Source organism: Triticum aestivum, chromosome 2A (genome assembly GCF_018294505.1).
Source record: "Triticum aestivum cultivar Chinese Spring chromosome 2A, IWGSC CS RefSeq v2.1, whole genome shotgun sequence".
Taxonomy (NCBI): domain Eukaryota; kingdom Viridiplantae; phylum Streptophyta; class Magnoliopsida; order Poales; family Poaceae; genus Triticum; species Triticum aestivum.
This window is the reverse complement of record NC_057797.1, coordinates 331,454,601-331,475,985: the sequence shown is the minus strand read 5'-3', so window position 1 is coordinate 331,475,985 and position 21,385 is coordinate 331,454,601. Positions and strand designations below refer to the sequence as shown.

Genomic DNA, 21,385 nt, shown 5'->3' with positions numbered 1-21,385 from the left:
CCGATCCAGGGATGATACTGATGCACAGAGATTACCCTGTTTGAGGTCTGGTCGCTACATGTTCCAATCGAGTGAATTACATCTATAGTACTCAAACTTGACACTAGGGTTCACTTTCATCACTGTATTCAGGATGTGTCAGAATACGATCACTGAAGTTGCGTAAATGTGTCACTCTACGATCATTGCTACCGTATCCAACGTATTTCACTGATGTGGTATATGTTGACCTGTCCTAACAGTTGACTTGCTTACGTGGCAAGCTCATCCTTCTCATCTCTCTTCGCATCCGATGAATGAACCTGAGCACTGGCTGCCACGTATGCCCACCAGCCATGCAGGAGCCCATGACGATGTACCGCATGGCTGCTCGGCTCTCTTCTGTCAACAGCCTTTACTTCCCCACCGCCCTTCTTCACGCCGTGTCGTCCCTGTTAAGGTGGAAGACCGCCCTACTTGAGCTCCTCTCGTGCGATGCCCCGCTCTTCATCGAGCAGTACGGCTGCTCGCTGCACCCGGACGAGTTCGCCTTCTTCGACATGCTCCGAGATGACTACGGGGTCTGCTCGCACCTCAACCGCCTGCGCGCGCTCCGCCTCCTGGAAAGGCGGTTCCCCTCATGTGTACCTCATCTGCTTGCCTAGCTAGTGCGCCACAAAGAGCACTTCTCCCACCCGAGAACCTCCTGCGAGCGACCAGCACTCACAGAGGCCATGTTGCCGCTGTCGCCGCAATTTACATCCCCTCCAGCATTGCCAAACTCATTTGTGGTGTTCAGAATACAGAGCAAGCCACCATGCGGGGCAACCTCTGTGCATTTCCCCGGCTCAATGGGAGGCATACGATGGTTAGGTTGTAGCCTCGCCGAACCCGTGGAGCTCGACACCGTCGCCCGCGACGGCAGAAAGAACAGGCGAACATGATGTTCCGCTAGGTGTAGCCATACGCGAGCAGTCCGACATCGTCGCAGCTCTCCGCGTCGACGCCGCCCAACTTGGCATCCGGCATGGCGACTAGTACACCAACCGGGAGTATGCCTGCGATTGTGGGGGTGTGGCTGGACGAGAGGTGGGAAAGAACATGTTGGACAGCCACGTAAGGCAGGTGGAAGGCCTATGTTGACAAAATCGCAAACATGGTGTCGATCGGCGCCACGCACCCGTGCACTTGCAAACATGGCGCCGGCAGTCGGCCAACGACGCCGATGAACTTGAAGTTGGGCGTGGCGCGCGAGTTGGGGATTCAAGTTAGCATCGTTCATGGACAACACGAGGCTTCGGGAGCTCTAGAACGCGGCGCTGGAGAGCTACAGCAGCGGCTGGAGCTCGGCGTGCTGTTCAACGGTGAACGCAGATAAGACGTTCGACAGAATTTTAGAGAGGAGTGGCAATAGAGAGTGAGGAGTATTTGCCACGTTCGACAGAATTTTAGAGTGGCAGTAGAGAGTGAAGAGTATTTGCCACGTCAGCAAAATACAAAGGATACGGTACTGGAGGAGTATTTGCCACGTCAGCAAAATACAAAGGATACGGTACTGGTGACCATAGAGTGACACGTCCTGGCAACCTCGGTGACCGTATTTTGACCTTTATTAAATACAGTGACCAAAGTGAACCCTAGGATCAAGTTCAGGTATTATAGATGTAGTTTACTCGTCCCAATCCCACGGAAGGAAGCCATTGTCTGACACACAGTAAAATGCAGCGAGACGATTTCCTGAGCTTAGAAACTTTACTGATAAGCAAGGAGCAATAAGCAATATACGAAACGAACAGCTAAAACAATAGAATTTTATATATTTACATTATTTCATTTCATTCTTAATGGAGAGAAGCGAACCATGAAGGAGAAGGATAGACACAATTGAGACCCTAGCAACCTAGTCCAGACCAGAAGAAACCTACTGATTCAAGTAAAGACGAATCCGGTACCACCACGAATAGCAAGCAAATGAACCCAGTGTGATTATCGATCATATCTTGTTGATCTTCTCGGCTATCACAACAGGGTTCTGCTTGGCAATCTGCTCCCGGCCAGCCTTCTTGTAGTCGAAAGTGCATTCGTGGGAGTCAGCGTAGCGGTGCATGGAGCAGAATGTTCCCCCGCACCGGCACTGGAAACCGGTCAAGCCTACCTTCTTGCGGCATGAAAGACATCTGTTGCTGGGCGGCTTTGGAGGCTCCTGTGCTGCTTGGCTATCAGCTACAGCCACGGCTGGTACTTCATCTGCCTTTGCTTGCTCCAAGGTCACACTGGAAGATGATGCCACTGAGAACACCTTCTCCACTACAGGGGCAGCCATTGTCGTGGCCTTAATGAAGTCCCTGTAGCACTTGGAGCACATGTTGTTCGTCATGCTGCTACCGAAGAAGCCGCAGTTGTTTACACACAATATTGGTGCCTCAGGTGTTTGGACAGTCTCCTCAGACTCCTTCCAGCTCTCTTGTGCCATTGCTGCCAACGGGCTGCAGGCACAGAAGTATGACAACTCGTTACCAAGAAATGGTGATGCAAAAATACCAACAGCACGGGTAACAAGCATAAAAAATATACATTATGAGGATCATAGGTGAATCCAATGTTGGTGCACAGGCGGCTGTAAAGAAGAAATTGCTACATATTTTTATTTAAAAGCAATAATAGCCCAAATATGTGATCCTGGTTCAGGCCGTAAGCTAAACTGCTAAAGAACTACTGCAACCATGAAAGCACAAGGCATGTATGCATGACGGCCCTGCTCTCTAGCTACATAGTTTTGGATTAATCAGTTCATAAGTCAAGCAGGGAATGAATAGACTTTCCTGACTATGGCAGTTGGCATACATTCAGATTAGATTTTTCTAGGTGTGCAAGTGGCATTTTAGAAAGACACACAGAAAATTATATATAAGATTAAAAATCACTGTCCATGATTCTTCCTGACCAGACTACACCCTATTAGCACATAGGTACCACTAGAAACTAGATTGGACTTTAAACAGATTCATATTAGAGTGTGCAATTCCTGCATAACAAGATCACAGGTGAAAGCATGATATTCCAATGCCTTGTCTGGTATGCTATGTGAATGACCAATCTTTTTTTATCTCATCCTTAATTCCTTTGTCCACATAATTATTCTAGACCTTTGGTTTATAACTTTATCCATCATGTCGCACAGTCATATAAAAGCCGGGTCAAGGAAGGCACGGAGCTGGATGAAGCAACAAATCCTTTCCCGGAGCATAAGTCAAGCAATCCAATTTCTTGCCGGGACCTTGGACCTCATGTCTAAGCAACTGACCTTCGAGGATCTTCCAATGACAAGACATGGGTCTCATAGGGCGGCCGGTGGTAGCCAGCAGAGGCCTCAATGCATTCGTTTTGATCATTATCCATCGAATCACCTGCTCCCCTTTGTGCTGTTCGAATCCAAAAGACCAATCACCTTCCCTGCACCGGTCTGGTCCCCAATCTATAAATTCACACGCCGGCGCAAATCACCACAAAAAATTGAACGGAAAATCAACCGCCTCCTCTAAACTAGACACCCACCACGACGATTACGTCGCACACGGAGGCGGACGCGCAAATCAAACCATAGCCGAAGAATCCTACCAACCGAAGATGAAACAATTCCTGCGCAGATCCAGCGACACCGAACCCAAAATTAAAAAGAAAAATCCTCCAACGAGAAAAGCACGGCAACGCGCGCATCAGGAGCGAACAGACGCCGGATCGGCGGCGCGGCCTCCGGCGACCGGATCTGGGGCGGTGGAAGGAGGAGACGGGCGGCGGGCACCAACTAACCTGTGGGCGAGACGGCACGCGACTTTCCTCCAACGGAGAAGTTTTTCTTTTTCCCTGGGGCCTGCGCGTCGACGAGGAAGAAGAAGGGGCAGGGCGATATTGCGTTTCGTTGTGAGGCGGTGTGTGGCGCGCGTGTTATAAAGGCCCAGGCTTTCTCGATTCCACGCTCCCATTTCCTTTAATCTCTCCAGATTCATAATTACTTAAAGAAAAGCAATCTCTTTTTTAGCGTAACCAATATTTTGTATATCTTTCCCTACTAATAAAGCGCTTAGTGCTTCTGGTCGTACGCCATCGGTGTTTTTCAGAAAAGTCACTCCGTTTCTAGAAATTTAACCCGCACTCCTTTTTTAAATGGCTAATCTGAGATAACGTTTCGATTTTTTTAAAGGCCCTGTATTTTGCTATATTCAACCCGCGGTGCATATGTCTATGTCTGGGGACCGGATCAATGTGGGCAGGCGGCGACTCGAGCGGCGTTGGGACGGCGGCGGCGACTGGAGCTTGCAGGGGCTGGATCCGTGCGCGGCAGGGACTGGGGAGGCGGATACAGAGGCGGAGGTCGCCGGAGCGCGGATTCCCGGGCGGATCCATGGCATCTGCGGTCCTAGGCAGAAAGGAGACGGGGAGGTGAGGAAGAGAAGAAGGAAGAAAGGAGGGGCGGTGCTGCGACCTAGGCAGGAGCTCACCGGAGTCGGGCGGAAGCGGGAGACGGAGGGATCCGGCGTGGTGGCGCGAAGTCCTTGCAGGTGGAGGCGGTCCTTCATGGCTGGCAGGGAGATCTCCAAGGCCATGGCGGGTGTTGAGCAACGTTGATAGAGGCAAAGGTGTCCCGTCTTTCGATGAGATGATGGATATCGCTTTGGTGGAAGTCGACTTTGACGATCCGACTACGAACATGCGAGGACGTCGCGCCTTAGCAATCGCTAAACCAACTCCGAGAGGTTATTGACCACGCCGGAGCACGATCAACCTGACCACGAGGGTCTGTTTCCTGCGAGCAAACGAAGAACAAGCAAGAAACTGAGATTGCAATCTGGATATTGCGAATATAAGATGAAAGCTTTATTGATCAAGGTGGGGTTCTGTGACGCCTTTGTCTGGTCGTTGAACACAAACGAAGTACGCGAAGTTGCAGCTATGGCGAACTTTTAATCTAAACAAAACCCAAAGTCTAAACGGTGCCCTAAGGGCTGTATATATGGAGGAAGAGAGGGGAATTTCGTGGCCCTTGGTGGAGGGGTCCGAAATCAACTCTATCTCTTGTTTCCCCACACATATGGACTCTAAAAATAGCCTATACTTATGTATTTCGAAATTACATGGGCCTGCCCCAATAAAAAGGTGACGCAGCACCTATAATAGCCTCGGGACGAAATTTATGAAATGGCATCTTGTATATTTCGTCCAAGGCTTCATGCACCCATTATGGTGGCTTCAAAGTCCTGAAATCATCACTTGTAACTCCGTTCTTGTTCCCCTTGCGCATGGCATCATCTCCATGCTTGTTCTTGCTCCAATGTTCATCCTTCTCCAAGCTAGGCCCTTCATTTGTAAGCAAAACAAATGTATCCAATTTAAGCAGCATCATATTCTCATGAACATTAGAATCATTACCAAGAAACGAAAGTACCTGATAATTTAATTGGCGTGCGCGAGCTCTAGTAATTGGTCCCGTATATGTAGCAGTAGGGGCTGTGGGTGTAACAATGGTATTGATGTCCTCATCATCCTCCCCTTCTTGAAATGAAGTCGTCCTCGACAGAAGCTCATCTTCCTCACCCAAATAAGGCTTCAAATCTGCAATGTTAAAAGTGGGACTAACCCCAAAATCTACAGGCAGCTCAAGTTTATATGCATTATCATTTATTTTCTCTAACACCTTAAAGGGACCATCAGCACGTGGCATTAGCTTTGATTTGCGCAAATCAGGAAATCTATCCTTACGCAAATGTAACCAAACAAGATCTCCAGGTGCAAACACAACATGTTTTCTACCCTTATCTCCAGCAAGTTTATATTTAGCATTCATACGCTCAATGTTTTCCTTAGTTAACTCATGCATTTTTAAAATCAATTCAGCACGTTGTTTAGCATCAAAATTAACCTTCTCCGAAGATGGAAGAGGCAACAAATCAATAGGTGCACGAGGTAGGAAACCATACACAACTTCAAAAGGGCACATCTTAGTAGTAGAATGCAATGAACGATTATAAGCAAATTCAATATGAGGCTAGCATTCCTCCCACATTTTCTTATTATTCTTCAAAACAGCCCTAAGCATAGTAGACAATGTTCTATTGACTACTTCAGTTTGTCCATCAGTTTGGGGGTGACAAGTAGTACTAAAAAGCAGTTTAGTCCCCAACTTGGCCCATAAACATCTCCAAAAGTGGCTAAGAAATTTAGTATCACGATCTGAAACAATAGTATTTGGCACACCATGCAAGCGAATAATTTCACGAAAGAACAAATCAGCAACATTAACAGCATCATCGCTTTTATGACATGGTATAAAGTGTGCCATTTTCGAGAATCTATCCACGACAACAAATATGCTATCCCTCCCCTTCTTTGTTCGAGGTAAACCTAAAACAAAGTCCATAGATATATCCTCCCAAGGAACTCTAGGTACAGGCAAAGGCATATATAAACCATGAGGATTGAGTCGTGACTTAGCTTTTTGACATGTAGTGCAGCGAGCAATAAAACGCTCAACATCCCGTCTCATCTTTGGCCAAAAGAAATGTGTAGCAAGTACGTCCTCCGTCTTCTTCACGCCAAAGTGTCCCATTAATCCTCCTCCATGCGCCTCCTGCAACAACAAAAGACGAACAGAGCTAGCTGGAATGCATAGCTTGTTAGCACGAAACACAAATCCATCGTTAACGACAAACTTGTTCCACATTCTTCCTTCTTTACAATTCTGCATTACATCTTTAAAATCAGCATCATGCACATATTGATCTTTGATGGTCTCCAAAGCAAATATTTTGAAGTCAAGTTGTGAAAGCATAGTATAGCGACGAGACAATGCATCAGCAATAACATTTTCTTTTTCCTTCTTGTGTTTAATGACATAAGGGAAAGTCTCAATAAATTCAACCCATTTAGCATGTCTACGATTCAGTTTAGCTTGACTTTTAATATGTTTCAAAGATTCATGATCAGAATGTATAACAAATTCTTTGGGTCATAAATAATGTTGCCATGTTTCTAAAGTCCGAACAAGAGCATATAATTCTTTATCGTAAGTAGAATAATTCAGACTAGGCCCACTCAATTTTTCAGAAAAGTATGCAACAGGTTTGCCATCTTGTAATAACACACCTCCTAATCCAATTCCACTAGCATCACATTCAAGCTCAAAAGTCTTATTAAAATCAGGAAGTTGGAGTAAAGGAGCATGTGTCAACTTATCTTTCAATACCGTGAAGGCTTCTTCCTGTGCGGTACCCCACAGAAAAGGCACATCTTTCTTTGTAAGCTCATTGAGAGGTGCAGCAATGGTGCTGAAATCTCTCACAAAACGCCTATAGAATCCAGCGAGGCCAAGAAAACTCCTCACTTGTGTGACCGTTTTGGGCTGCGGCCAACTCTCAATAGCTTCAATCTTGGCTTTGTCAACTTCAATTCCCTGTGGAGTAACAACATAGCCAAGAAAAGATACTCGGTCGGTGCAAAAGGTGCACTTCCCAAGGTTACCAAACAAACGTGCATCACGTAGAGCAATAAAAACAGCACGTAAATGTTCCAAATGTTCTTCCAAAGATTTGCTATAAATCAGTATATCATCAAAATAGACTACCACAAATCGTCCAATGAAAGCACGTAAAACTTCGTTCATTAGTCTCATGAAAGTACTAGGCGCATTAGTTAACCCAAAAGGCATGACTAACCACTCATATAAACCAAACTTTGTTTTAAATGTTGTTTTCCATTCATCACCCAATTTCATACGAATTTGATGGTAACCACTACGCAAATCAACTTTGGAGAATATTGTAGAGCCACTCAATTCATCAAGCATATCATCTAGCCTAGGAATAGGATGACGATAACGAATAGTAATATTATTAATGCCTCTACAATCAACACACATACGTGATGTACCATCCTTTTTCGGCACTAGAATAATAGGAACAGCACAAGGACTAAGGGATTCGCGTATATAACCTTTGTCGAGAAGCTCTTGTACTTGACGCATAATCTCCTTCGTCTCCTCTGGATTGGTACGGTATGGCGCACGGTTTGGCAGTGACGCACCGGGAATTAAGTCAATCTGATGCTCAATCCCTCGAATAGGCGGTAATCCCGGTGGCACGTCTTGTGGAAAGATGTCAGCGAACTCCTGCAAAATGTTAGTGACAGCAGGAGGCAAAGAGGAAGGCACGTCCTCGAATGAAAATAATGCCTCTTTGCACACAAAAGCATAGCAAACAGATTTGCTGAAATCTAGCTCATCAATATCAGATTTGGTGGCAAATAAACATGCACTTTTCAATTTAATTTCAGAAGCAACACTAGATGGTTTATTATTAGGCTTCATTTGTTGCTCAAATTCTTTTGCCACAATCTGATTTTCACTCTTATTCTTCTCCTGTTTTGCTTTATTAGCTCTATTAATATCATCTTTCAAAATAGAATCAGGAGTCATAGGAAGCAAAGTAATATTTTTATCCTTATGAACAAGAGTATAATGATTGTTTCTACCATGGTGTACAACATTTTTATCAAATTGCCATGGTCTACCAAGTAATAAGGAACATGCTTGCATAGGTACCACATCACAATCAACATAATCAGCATATGTAGAGATACTAAAATGCACACGAACAGTACGTGTTACCTTAACCTTGCCGCTGTTGTTGAACCATTGGATGTAGTAAGGATGTGGATGTGGTCTTGTGGTGAGAGAAAGCTTCTCCACCATCTCCATGCTAGCCAAGTTGTTGCAGCTACCTCCGTCTATGATGACGCGCACAGAACGTTCCTTCACAACTCCCTTGGTATGGAACAAATTGTGCCTCTGATTTTGCTCAGCTTGTGTGACCTGCACACTCAAAACACGTTGAGCAACTAAACATTCATACCTGTCAGCGTCTTCAGGAGCCATGTATTGCGTCTCATGATCAGAATCATCTCCACCATGTTCTTCACGTGTAATAAGAGCCAAAGTCTCCTCATCATAGTCACTAGCGGACTCATATCCACCATCCGCGGTAGCAATCATCACACGCGGAGATTTGCATTCTCTCGCATAATGACCTCCTCCCTTACAACGACGACAAATAATATCACTTGTGTGCCCTGTTGATGCCATGGAAGAAGAAGAACTCCGTGCAGGCCCAGCAGGTGCGCTCTTGGCAGATAATGGTGGTTGTGCCTGTTTTCTTGTATCACGACTGGAGGAGGCACCTAATTGAGGTGCTGGTGCAGTTGAAGTAGAAGATGCACGCGGTGTCCATGATGAAGGTCGGCCTGCAGAAAAGTTAGTTCGCGCCAATGCTTGTCGATCCTGCACTTCACGTTCAGCTTTACAAGCAAGATGGAATAAACGAGTGATATTAGTATACTCCTTATAGTCTAGAATGGTCTGAATCTCTCTATTTAATCCACCCAGAAAACGTGCAAGCATAGCTTCATTCTCCTCAACAATACCACATCTAATCATGCCAGTTTGTAATTCCTGATAATATTCTTCTACAGAATTTTTTCCTTGTCTTAAGCGCTGTAATTTTTGAAGCAATTCACGTTGATAATATGGTGGAACCCAACGAGTACGCATAGCAGTTTTCAAAGCAGCCCAAGTAGCGGGAATAGGATATAATCTACAATGTTCAGACCACCATACACATGCAAAACTAGTGAAAGCACAAACAGCAGCAGCAACCCGTCTCTCCTCGGGATATTGTAAACATGTAAAACGTTGTTCAGTTTCTAACTCCCAAGTAAGATATATATCAGGAACATATCTACCCTCAAATGGTGGAATATTCAATTTCAGTTTAGGAATATGGACATCATCTCGTACCTGAGGTGGTGGTGCAGGCCTACCATTACGAATATATACCTGAGGTCGACCTGCTGGTGGTGGTGCAGGTGGCTGCACGTAGTGCTGATTTTGATCGACCTCATCCTCATAATCTCCCACATAATCATCCTCCTCCGCATCAGCAGCAGGAGCCACAGAAGTATCAACAGCAGCACCAACAGTTTGGCCAAACGCAAGAGGAACACGGCTCGCTCGGCGGAGATCTGTTTCGCGACGTGGAGGTAGTCGTTGTTGTTGTTGTTGGAGAGGTGCGTTAGGTGCAGCGGGTGGTGGTGGTGGAAGACGCGCGAGCAATTCATTAAACTTGTTATCGAGCTTTGTTTCGAACGTCTTCTCCATGCCATCTATCTTCTCCATGGCCTCTTCAAATCTGTTTAGCACATCTTGCACCTGTCCACTCATCATTTGCTGAAATTTATCATGCAAATCCTTATTCGTCATGTTCTCCCAGTCAGTCTCGTCGGCTTGTGATCCTGGCATGGTTAGCAGCAATAGAAACACACAAGAATATGATCCTACAGACTACTAACAAGAGGTGGTGGTGGGTGTCACAAATCCGTCAAGCAAATCTCAAATTCTTACCAGTTCTTACCCAGCAGCAGGCGGTGATCGGCAACCGTTGTAGTCAAAAACTCTCAAAGCTTGGATAGAGCGATTACCAGGGAGAGTCAAACGCACGACGTAGATGTATGTGGAGCTGGGAAGGCTTATAATATGGTAGCAAAAAGGGTCAGCAATAATCAATTCAGAGATGCAAAGTTGAATAAACGCTCAACGACGGTACTGTGCTGGTCCTAGGCTAGACCGTGCTAGAGACGCGAGCCTAGAACACTAACAAAATCACGGCGCTGCACGTAAACAAGGGAAAAGCCCACTCTGGAAAAAAATTCGCTCTTTTTTTTTGCGCTGCTCTTTTTTTTTGCGAAAAATCACTGTAGTGGCGAGTGTCTCAAAACTTTTCCCAGGTCAAACTGACAGGATGGGCACGAAATTTTTTTTTTGACCAATTTTTTTTTCGACTGCCCGGACCCAAAAACTAGAAACGGGTCAAAAAAAACTTTCTATAACGGCGACTGTCTCAATACGCTTAGAAACACCTAAAAATAGGATAGACAGAAATTTTTTCGACAAGTGCGTTTTCGGAAAATTTTGGGCCTAAACGGAGGGTGGTTTCCGGACTCTTTTTTTTTCGAAACCTACTCCGGCAAGGAAACACGAATCGGAAACTAGATGGATCCCGAAAACAAACCTAATAAGCAAGGAACTCGGATTGGTGGTGGATATATGGTGGTGGTATATGGCAGCGATGGTGGTATATGGCAGCGGTGGTAATATATGGATATGGATCGGTGGTGCTATATGGATACGGATTGGTGGTGGTATATGGATACAGATTCGGAGCGGTGGTGGTAGGTGACAGGGGCGATGATGATGGTGCGGTGGCGGCGTGACAACTTATGACCAGAACTCGAAACTCTAAAAGACTAACTCTAAGACCAGCAACTAGACACGACGATGCAACCGCAAATTCAACAAAGCAAAACCCTAAAAAGATTATGCAAAGGCTCAGATTGGTTCGGATATGATGAACTAACCCTAATTTTTTTATGGCTTTTTCGTGGACTGTAGGTATGAAGAACAGACTCGATCTAAACTACGAAAAACTGTAAAATCTCACCGAGCAACCTGGAAATCTGATACCACTTGATAGAGGCAAAGGTGTCCCGTCTTTCGATGAGATGATGGATATCGCTTTGGTGGAAGTCGACTTTGACGATCCGACTACGAACGTGCGAGGACGTCGCGCCTTAGCAATCGCTAAACCAACTCCGAGAGGTTATTGACCACGCCGGAGCACGATCAACCTGACCACGAGGGTCTGTTTCCTGCGAGCAAACGAAGAACAAGCAAGAAACTGAGATTGCAATCTGGATATTGCGAATATAAGATGAAAGCTTTATTGATCAAGGTGGGGTTCTGTGACGCCTTTGTCTGGTCGTTGAACACAAACGAAGTACGCGAAGTTGCAGCTATGGCGAACTTTTAATCTAAACAAAACCCAAAGTCTAAACGGTGCCCTAAGGGCTGTATATATGGAGGAAGAGAGGGGAATTTCGTGGCCCTTGGTGGAGGGGTCCGAAATCAACCCTATCTCTTGTTTCCCCACACATACGGACTCTAAAAATAGCCTATACTTATGTATTTCGAAATTACATGGGCCTGGCCCAATAAAAAGGTGACGCAGCACCTATAATAGCCTCGGGACGAAATTTATGAAGTGGCATCTTGTATATTTCGTCCAAGGCTTCATGCACCCATTATGGTGGCTTCAAAGTCCTGAAATCATCACTTGTAACTCCGTTCTTGTTCCCCTTGCGCATGGCATCATCTCCATGCTTGTTCTTGCTCCAATGTTCATCCTTCTCCAAGCTAGGCCCTTCATTTGTAAGCAAAACAAATGTATCCAATTTAAGCAGCATCATATTCTCATGAACATTAGAATCATTACCAAGAAACGAAAGTACCTGATAATTTAATTGGCGTGCGCGAGCTCTAGTAATTGGTCCCGTATATGTAGCAGTAGGGGCTGTGGGTGTAACAATGGTATTGATGTCCTCATCAAACGTAGGAGAGGTGCCCTCCGTGGGGATGGGGGAAGATTGTCTACAGCAAGAGCGGGCAATGGAGGTGGAAGTATGGAGAAGGATGGGACAATGTTCTTGCACTACTGCGATGGAGGGAAGGCGAATTGAGTGGTAGGTGGATGCTTTATGCTTTTTGAACTATGTGAGTGCAATCTGATTCATTTAATCTGAGTTAATGTAGTTTTAGATACCAAAAGGATTGTATAGTCAGACTGAATGACATTACGACTGAATTACCTTGCATCAGGTAATCTTGTGTTATATTGGCATCAGGTAATCTTCTGGCATTATGACTGAATTACATTTGCTACTGGTTTTATCTGCTGCTCATATTGTGCAGCTTATCTTGTTCTTCTATACACAGTTTAGATTGATGTTCTGAAGATTGAAATGTGTCTGCAGTGTCTTGGGCAGCCGGGCTCTTCCTAGGAGTAGTCACTTCATGTCCATCTAGTGATGAGGACATCAATACCATTGTTACACCCACAGCCCCTACTGTTACATATACTGGACCAATTACTAGAGCTCGCGCACGCCAATTAAATTATCAGGTACTTTCGTTTCTTGGTAATGATTCTAATGTTCATGAGATTATGATGCTGCCTAAATTGGATACATTTGTTTTGCTTACAAATGAAGGGCCTAGCTTGGAGAAGGATGAACATTGGAGCAAGAACACGCATGGAGTTGATGGCATGCGCAAGGGGATCAAGAACGGAGTTACAAGTGATGATTTCAGGACTTTGAAGCTGCCATAAGGAGTGCATGAAGCCTTGGACGAAATATACAAGATGCCACTTCATAATATTCGTCCGTAGGCTATTCTAGGTGCTGCGTCACCTTATTAATGGGCCAGGCCCATGTAATTTCGAAATACTTAAGTATAGGCTATTTTTAGAGTCCGTATGTGTGGGGAAACAAGAGTTAGGGTTGGTTTTGGACCCCACCCTCAAGGGCCACGAAATTCCCCCCTCTTCCTCCATATATACAGCCCTTAGGGCGTCGTTTAGACTTTGGGTTTTGTTTAGATTAAAAGTTCGCCATAGCTGCAACTTCGCGTACTTCGTTTGTGTCCAACGACCAGACCAAGACGTCACAGAACCCCACCTTGATCAATAAAGCTTTCATCTTATATTCGCAATATCCCGATTGCAATCTCAGTTTCTTACTTGTTTTTCGTTTGCTCGCAGGAAAACAGACCCTCGTGGTCAGGTTGATCGTGCTCCGGCGTGGTCAATAACCCTCGGAAGTTGGTTTAGCGATTGCTAAGGCGCGACGTCTCGCACGTTCGTAGTCGGATCGTCAAGGTCGACTCTCATAGAAAACGATAGCCACCATCTCATCGAAACATCGGGACACCTTAGCCTCTATCATCTAGGGCATCCAATCATCCATCTTGCTGGTCCAGAATTTGTATAAGACTGAACTATGTAAGGTTCCATTGTCTTGCAATGGAGCCGAGGAGAGCCTCCCTTGTTTTCTAAAAGAAAAAGAATTAAGTATCATTTCCTCGTCTCAGGTAAGCAAGAGAATATCGGCGCACATATTCTAAGACTATCTCCAATATTGTTTGATTTGGAGCTCTTAGGTGCAAAATTCACCAAAATGAATCACAATGCAAATGGTCCAATCCCTTTTTATTTTCGTGGAGCCGTTGTACATTGATTTTTGCCTCAACTGCTCCATAACAATCATATCGCTTGCTGGTGTAGCCATCTATCTCAGAGCAGCAGTTGGCAAACCAAATCCAAGGTGCAATCTTTTTCCGGTAACTAATATAGTGGCATATACCATATAGTATTGTCTTAAAAACATGCATAATTGGTCATACCTATCATACCAATCTTAGAACATGTTTTGAATTCAGGTAAACTTAGGAACATGTATCTTGGTAGTTCGAACTTGAACTCTATTTGGTCCTAATAAGGCGATATGGTTACATAGCTGGTTGACATATGCACAATCATTTTTTAAAGAAACAGAAATAAATAGATTCAACATTGAATTAGTAGAACATGATGGTGTGTCCTGTTCCATCTGTCCCTGGCTCGTTAACATCGAAGGTGCCGTCTGCTGTGGTCATCAGAGGCGTAGCTGCCCGTACTCATCACAAGTTGTTGGCACTGGATTTATTATGTAAACTCAATGATTTTGCTTGCTAGATTTTCTTCAATTTTTGACCCACATGAGGAGTATTGCGAGGGCCTGGACAAACTTGATTAAATTAGTTTCTATTTTGGTATAGGTGGGATGATAGAGGCAAAGGTGTCCCGTCTTTCGATGAGATGATGGATATCGCTTTGGTGGTAGTCGACTTTGACGATCCGACTACGAACGTGCGAGGACGTCGCGCCTTAGCAATCGCTAAACCAACTCCGAGAGGTTATTGACCACGCCGGAGCACGATCAACCTGACCACGAGGGTCTGTTTCCTGCGAGCAAACGAAGAACAAGCAAGAAACTGAGATTGCAATCTGGATATTGCGAATATAAGATGAAAGCTTTATTGATCAAGGTGGGGTTCTGTGACGCCTTTGTCTGGTCGTTGAACACAAACGAAGTACGCGAAGTTGCAGCTATGGCGAACTTTTAATCTAAACAAAACACAAAGTCTAAACGATACCCTAAGGGCTGTATATGTGGAGGAAGAGGGGGGAATTTCGTGACCCTTGGTGGAGGGGTCCGAAATCAACCCTATCTCTTGTTTCCCCACACATACGGACTCTAAAAATAGCCTATACTTATGTATTTCGAAATTACATGGGCCTGGCCCAATAATAAGGTGATGTAGCACCTATAATAGCCTCGGGACGAAATTTATGAAGTGGCATCTTGTATATTTCGTCCAAGGCTTCATGCACCCATTATGGTGGCTTCAAAGTCCTGAAATCATCACTTGTAACTCCGTTCTTGTCCCCCTTGCGCATGCCATCATCTCCATGCTTGTTCTTAATCCAATGTTCATCCTTCTCCAAGCTAGGCCCTTCATTTGTAAGCAAAACAAATGTATCCAATTTAGGCAGCATCATATTCTCATGAACATTAGGATCATTACCAAGAAACGAAAGTACCTGGTAATTTAGTTGGCGTGCGCGAGCTCTAGTAATTGGTCCTGTATGTATAGCAGCAGGGGCTGTGGGTGTAACAATTGTATTGATGTCCTCATCACATAATCTCCCACATAATCATCCTCCTCCGCATCAGCAGCAGGAGCCACAGAAGTATCAACAGCAGCACCAACAGTTTGGCCAAACGCAAGAGGAACACGGCTTGCTCGGCGGAGGTCCGTTTCGCGACATGGAGGTAGTCGTTGTTGTTGTTGTTGGAGAGGTGCGTTAGGTGCAGCGGGTGGTGGTGGTGGAAGACGCGCGAGCAATTCATTAAACTTGTTATCGAGCTTTGTTTCGAACGTCTTCTCAAGGCCAGTGATCTTCTCCATGGCCTCTTCAAAATTGTTCAGCACATCTTGCACCTGTTCAGTCATCATTTGCTAAAACTTATCATGAAGCTCCTTGTTTGATAAATTCTCCCAGTCAATCTCGTCGGCTTGTGATCCTGGCATGGTTAGCAGCAATAGAAACACACAAGAATATGATCCTACAGACTACGAACAAGTGGTGGTGGTGGGTGTCACAAATCCGTCAAGCAAAACTCAAATTCTTACCAGTTCTTACCCAGCAACAGGCGGTGATCGGCAACCGTTGTAGTCAAAACTCTCAAAGCTTGGATAGAGCGATTACCAGGGAGAGTCAAACGCACGACGTAGATGTATGTGGAGCTGGGAAGGCTTATAATATGGTAGCAAAAAGGGTCAGCAATAATCAATTCAGAGATGCAAAGTTGAATAAACGCTGAACGACGATATTGTGCTGGTCCTAGGCTAGACTGTGCTAGAGACGCGAGCCTAGAACACCAACAAAATCACGGCGCGGCACGTAAACAAGGGAGGAGCACACTCTAATTTTTTTTTCTCTTTCTTTTTTTTTGCACTTTTTTTCCTCTTTTTTTTTGCTCTGCAACAATTTTTTTCGAAAAAGTCTACAAATGGTCTAAAAACTGCCTAGCCAGAATTTTCCAGACTTAGTATTTTTTTTTGAAATTGGAACTATTTTTCTTCTGTGGATGGCTCGGAAGTTGGGGAGTCCTTCTCTGTCACGACTAGGAGTGTCGCGTGATCTGGAAATCGAGAACAATGCAACAATTACTGGACTCGGACTAGGACTGGTGGCGGAGATGAATCTGGTGGAACTCGGACTGGTGGCGGAGATGAATCTGGTGGAACACGGACAAGTGGCGGATATATGTTGCAGGTGAACTCGGATTGGCGTGATGGCGGCGGATATGTGGTGGCGTATATGGATTCGGATTGGCGGTGAATATGTGGTGGTGGTATATGGCAACAGCGACGATGATGATGCGGTGGTGATATATGGCAGCGGCGACGTGACAACCTGTGAACAGAACTCGAAACTCTAAAAGACTAGACGCTAAGACCAGCAACTGGACACGACGATGCAACCGCAAATTCAACAAAGCAAATACAGAAAAGATTATGCAAGGCCCAGATTGGTTCGGATGGGATGAACTAACCCTAATTTTTTTTGGCTTTTTCGTGGGACAAGCAAGAAACTGAGATTGCAATCTAGATATTGCGAATATAAGATGAAAGCTTTATTGATCAAGGTGGGGTTCTGTGACGCCTTTGTCTGGTTGTTGAACACAAAGGAAGTACGCGAAGTTGCAGCTATGGCGAACTTTTAATCTAAACAAAACCCAAAGTCTAAACGGTGCCCTAAGGGCTGTATATATGGAGGAAGAGAGGGGGAATTTCGTGGCCCTTGATGGAGGGGTCCGAAATCAACCCTATCTCTTGTTTCCCCACACATACGGACTCGAAAAATAGCCTATACTTATGTATTTCGAAATTACATGGGCCTGGCCCAATAAAAAGGTGATGCAGCACCTATAATAGCCTCGGGACGAAATTTATGATGTGGCATCTTGTATATTTCGTCCAAGGCTTCATGCACCCATTTGGTGGCTTCAAAGTCCTGAAATCATCACTTGTAACTCCATTCTTGTTCCCCTTGCGCATGGCATCATCTCCATGCTTGTTCTTGCTCCAATGTTCATCCTTCTCCAAGCTAGGCCCTTCATTTGTAAGCAAAACAAATGTATCCAATTTAGGCAGCATCATATTCTCATGAACATTAGAATCATTACCAAGAAGTGAAAGTACCTGATAATTTAATTGGCGTGCGCGAGCTCTAGTAATTGGTCCCGTATATGTAGCAGTAGGGGCTGTGGGTGTAACAATGGTATTGATGTCCTCATCACTCCGAGAGGTAATTGACCACGCCGGAGCACGATCAACCTGACCACGAGGGTTTGTTTCCTGCGAGCAAACGAAGAACAAGCAAGAAACTGAGATTGCAATCTGGATATTGCGAATATAAGATGAAAGCTTTATTGATCAAGGTGGGTTTCTGTGACGCCTTTGTCTGGTCGTTGAACACAAACGAAGTACGCGAAGTTGCAGCTATGACGAACTTTTAATCTAAACAAAACCCAAAGTCTAAACGATGCCCTAAGGGCTGTATATATGGATGAAGAGGGGGGAATTTCGTGACCCTTGGTGGAGGGGTCCGAAATCAACCCTATCTCTTGTTTCCCCACACATACGGACTCTAAAAATAGCCTATACTTATGTATTTCGAAATTACATGGGCCTGGTCCAATAATAAGGTGACGCAGCACCTATAATAGCCTCGGGACGAAATTTATGAAGTGGCATCTTGTATATTTCGTCCAAGGCTTCATGCACCCATTATGGTGGCTTCAAAGTCCTGAAATCATCACTTGTAACTCCATTCTTGTTCCCCTTGCGCATGCCATCATCTCCATGCTTGTTCTTAATCCAATGTTCATCCTTCTCCAAGCTAGGCCCTTCATTTGTAAGCAAAACAAATGTATCCAATTTAGGCAGCATCATATTCTCATGAACATTAGAATCATTACCAAGAAACGAAAGTACCTGGTAATTTAGTTGGCGTGCACGAGCTCTAGTAATTGGTCCAGTATTTATAGCAGCAGGGGCTGTGGGTGTAACAATTGTATTGATGTCCTCATCATCCTCCCCTTCTTGAAATAAAGTCGTCCTCGACGGAAGTTCATCTTCCTCACCCAAATAAGGCTTCAAATCTGCAATGTTAAAAGTGGGACTAACCCCAAAATCTGCAGGCAGCTCAAGTTTATATGCATTATCATTTATTTTCTCTAACACCTTAAAGGGACCATCAACACGTGGCATTAACTTTGATTTGCGCAAATCCGGAAATCTATCCTTACGCAAATGTAACCAAACAAGATCTCTAGGTGCAAACACAACATGTTTTCTACCCTTATCTCCAGCAAGTTTATATTTAGCATTCATACGCTCAATGTTTTCCTTAGTTAACTCATGCATTTTTAAAATCAATTCAGCACGTTGTTTAGCATCAAAATTAACCTTCTCCGAAGATGGAAGAGGCAACAAATCAATAGGTGCACGAGGTAGGAAACCATACACAACTTCAAAAGGGCACATCTTAGTAGTAGAATGCAATGAACGATTATAAGCAAATTCAATATGAGGCAAGCATTCCTCCCACATTTTCTTATTATTCTTCAAAACAGCCCTAAGCATAGTAGACAACGTTCTATTGACTACTTCAGTTTGTCCATCAGTTTGGGGGTGACAAGTAGTCCTAAAAAGCAGTTTAGTCCCCAACTTAGCCCATAAACATCTCCAAAAGTGGCTAAGAAATTTAGTATCACGATCTGAAACAATAGTATTTGGCACACCATGCAAGCGAATAATTTCACGAAAGAACAAATCAGCAACATTAACAGCATCATCGCTTTTATGACATGGTATAAAATGTGCCATTTTCGAGAATCTATCCACGACAACAAATATGCTATCCCTCCCCTTCTTTGTTTGAGGTAAACCTAAAACAAAGTCCATAGATATATCCTCCCAAGGAACACTAGGTACAGGCAAAGGCATATATAAACCATGAGGATTGAGTCGTGACTTAGCTTTTTGACATGTAGTGCAGCGAGCAATAAAACGCTCAACATCCCGTCTCATCTTTGGCCAAAAGAAATGTGTAGCAAGTACGTCCTCCGTCTTCTTCACGCCAAAGTGTCCCATTAATCCTCCTCCATGCGCCTCCTGCAACAACAAAAGACGAACGGAGCTAGCTGGAATGCATAGCTTGTTAGCACGAAACACAAATCCATCGTTAACGACGAACTTGTTCCACATTCTTCCTTCTTTACAATTCTGCATTACATCTTTAAAATCAGCATCATGCACATATTGATCTTTGATGGTCTCCAAACCAAATATTTTGAAGTCAAGTTGTGAAAGCATAGTATAGCGGCGAGACAATGCATCAGCAATAACATTTTCTTTTCCCTTCTTGTGTTTAATGACATAAGGAAAAGTCTCAATGAATTCAACCCATTTAGCATGTCTACAATCCAGTTTAGCTTGACTTTTAATATGTTTCAAAGATTCATGATCAGAATGTATAACAAATTCTTTGGGCCATATATCATGTTGCCATGTTTCTAAAGTCCGAACAAGAGCATATAATTCTTTATCATAAGTAGAATAATTCAGACTAGGCCCACTCAATTTTTCAGAAAAGTATGCAACAGGTTTGCCATCTTGTAATAACACACCGCCTAATCCAATTCCACTGGCATCACATTCAAGCTCAAAAGTCTTATTAAAATCAGGAAGTTGGAGTAAAGGAGCATGTGTCAACTTATCTTTCAATACCGAGAAGGCTTCTTCCTGTGCGGTACCCCAAAGAAAAGGCACATCTTTCTTTGTAAGCTCATTGAGAGGTGCAGCAATGGTGCTGAAATCTCTCACAAAACGCCTATAGAATCCAGCGAGGCCAAGAAAACTCCTCACTTATGTGACCGTTTTGGGTTGCGGCCAACTCTCAATAGCTTCAATCTTGACTTTATCAACTTCAATTCCCTATGGAGTAACAACATAGCCAAGAAAAGATACTCGGTCGGTGCAAAAGGTGCACTTCCCAAGGTTACCAAACAAACATGCATCACGTAGAGCAATAAAAACAACACGTAAATGTTCCAAATGTTCTTTCAAAGATCTGCTATAAATCAATATGTCATCAAAGTAAACTACCACAAATTGTCCAATGAAAGCACGTAAAACTTCGTTCATTAATCTCATGAAAGTACTAGGTGCATTAGTTAACCCAAAAGGCATGACTAACCACTCATATAATCCAAACTTAGTTTTGAATGCTGTTTTCCATTCATCTCCCAATTTCATACGAATTTGATGGTATCCACTACGCAAATCAACTTTGGAGAATATTGTAGAGCCACTCAATTCATCAAGCATATCATCTAGCCTAGGAATAGGATGACGATAACGAATAGTAATATTATTAATGCCTCTACAATCAACACACATACGTGATGTACCATCCTTTTTCGGCACTAGAATAATAGGAACAACACAAGGACTAAGGGATTCGCGTATATAACCTTTGTCGAGAAGCTCTTGTACTTGATGCATAATCTCCTTCGTCTCCTCTGGATTGGTACGGTATGGTGCATGGTTTGGCAGTGAAGCACCGGGAATTAAGTCAATCTGATGCTCAATCCCTCGAATAGGCGGTAATCCCGGTGGCACGTCTTGTGGAAAGACGTCAGCGAACTCCTGCAAAATGTTAGTGACAGCAGGAGGCGGAGAGGAAGGCACGTCCTCGAATGAAAATAATGCCTCTTTGCACACAAAAGCATAGCAAACAGATTTGCTGAAATCTAGCTCATCAATATCAGATTTGGTGGCAAATAAACATGC

General features: G+C 44.2%; 1 pseudogene across 1 annotated transcript in view; it reads right to left on the bottom strand.

The window, feature by feature from the left end:
- Positions 1-1,761: 1,761 nt before the first annotated feature.
- The window catches only part of LOC123188623 (uncharacterized), a 30,595-nt pseudogene continuing 10,971 nt past the window's right edge, over positions 1,762-21,385 (bottom strand). Inside the window, exons 4-8 of the transcript XR_006494970.1 lie at positions 3,773-3,850; positions 3,536-3,618; positions 3,284-3,361; positions 2,934-3,004; positions 1,762-2,465 (exon numbers count right to left, since the gene is read on the bottom strand). The product of XR_006494970.1 is annotated as an uncharacterized protein (transcript). The remainder of the gene's footprint in view (positions 2,466-2,933; positions 3,005-3,283; positions 3,362-3,535; positions 3,619-3,772; positions 3,851-21,385) is intronic.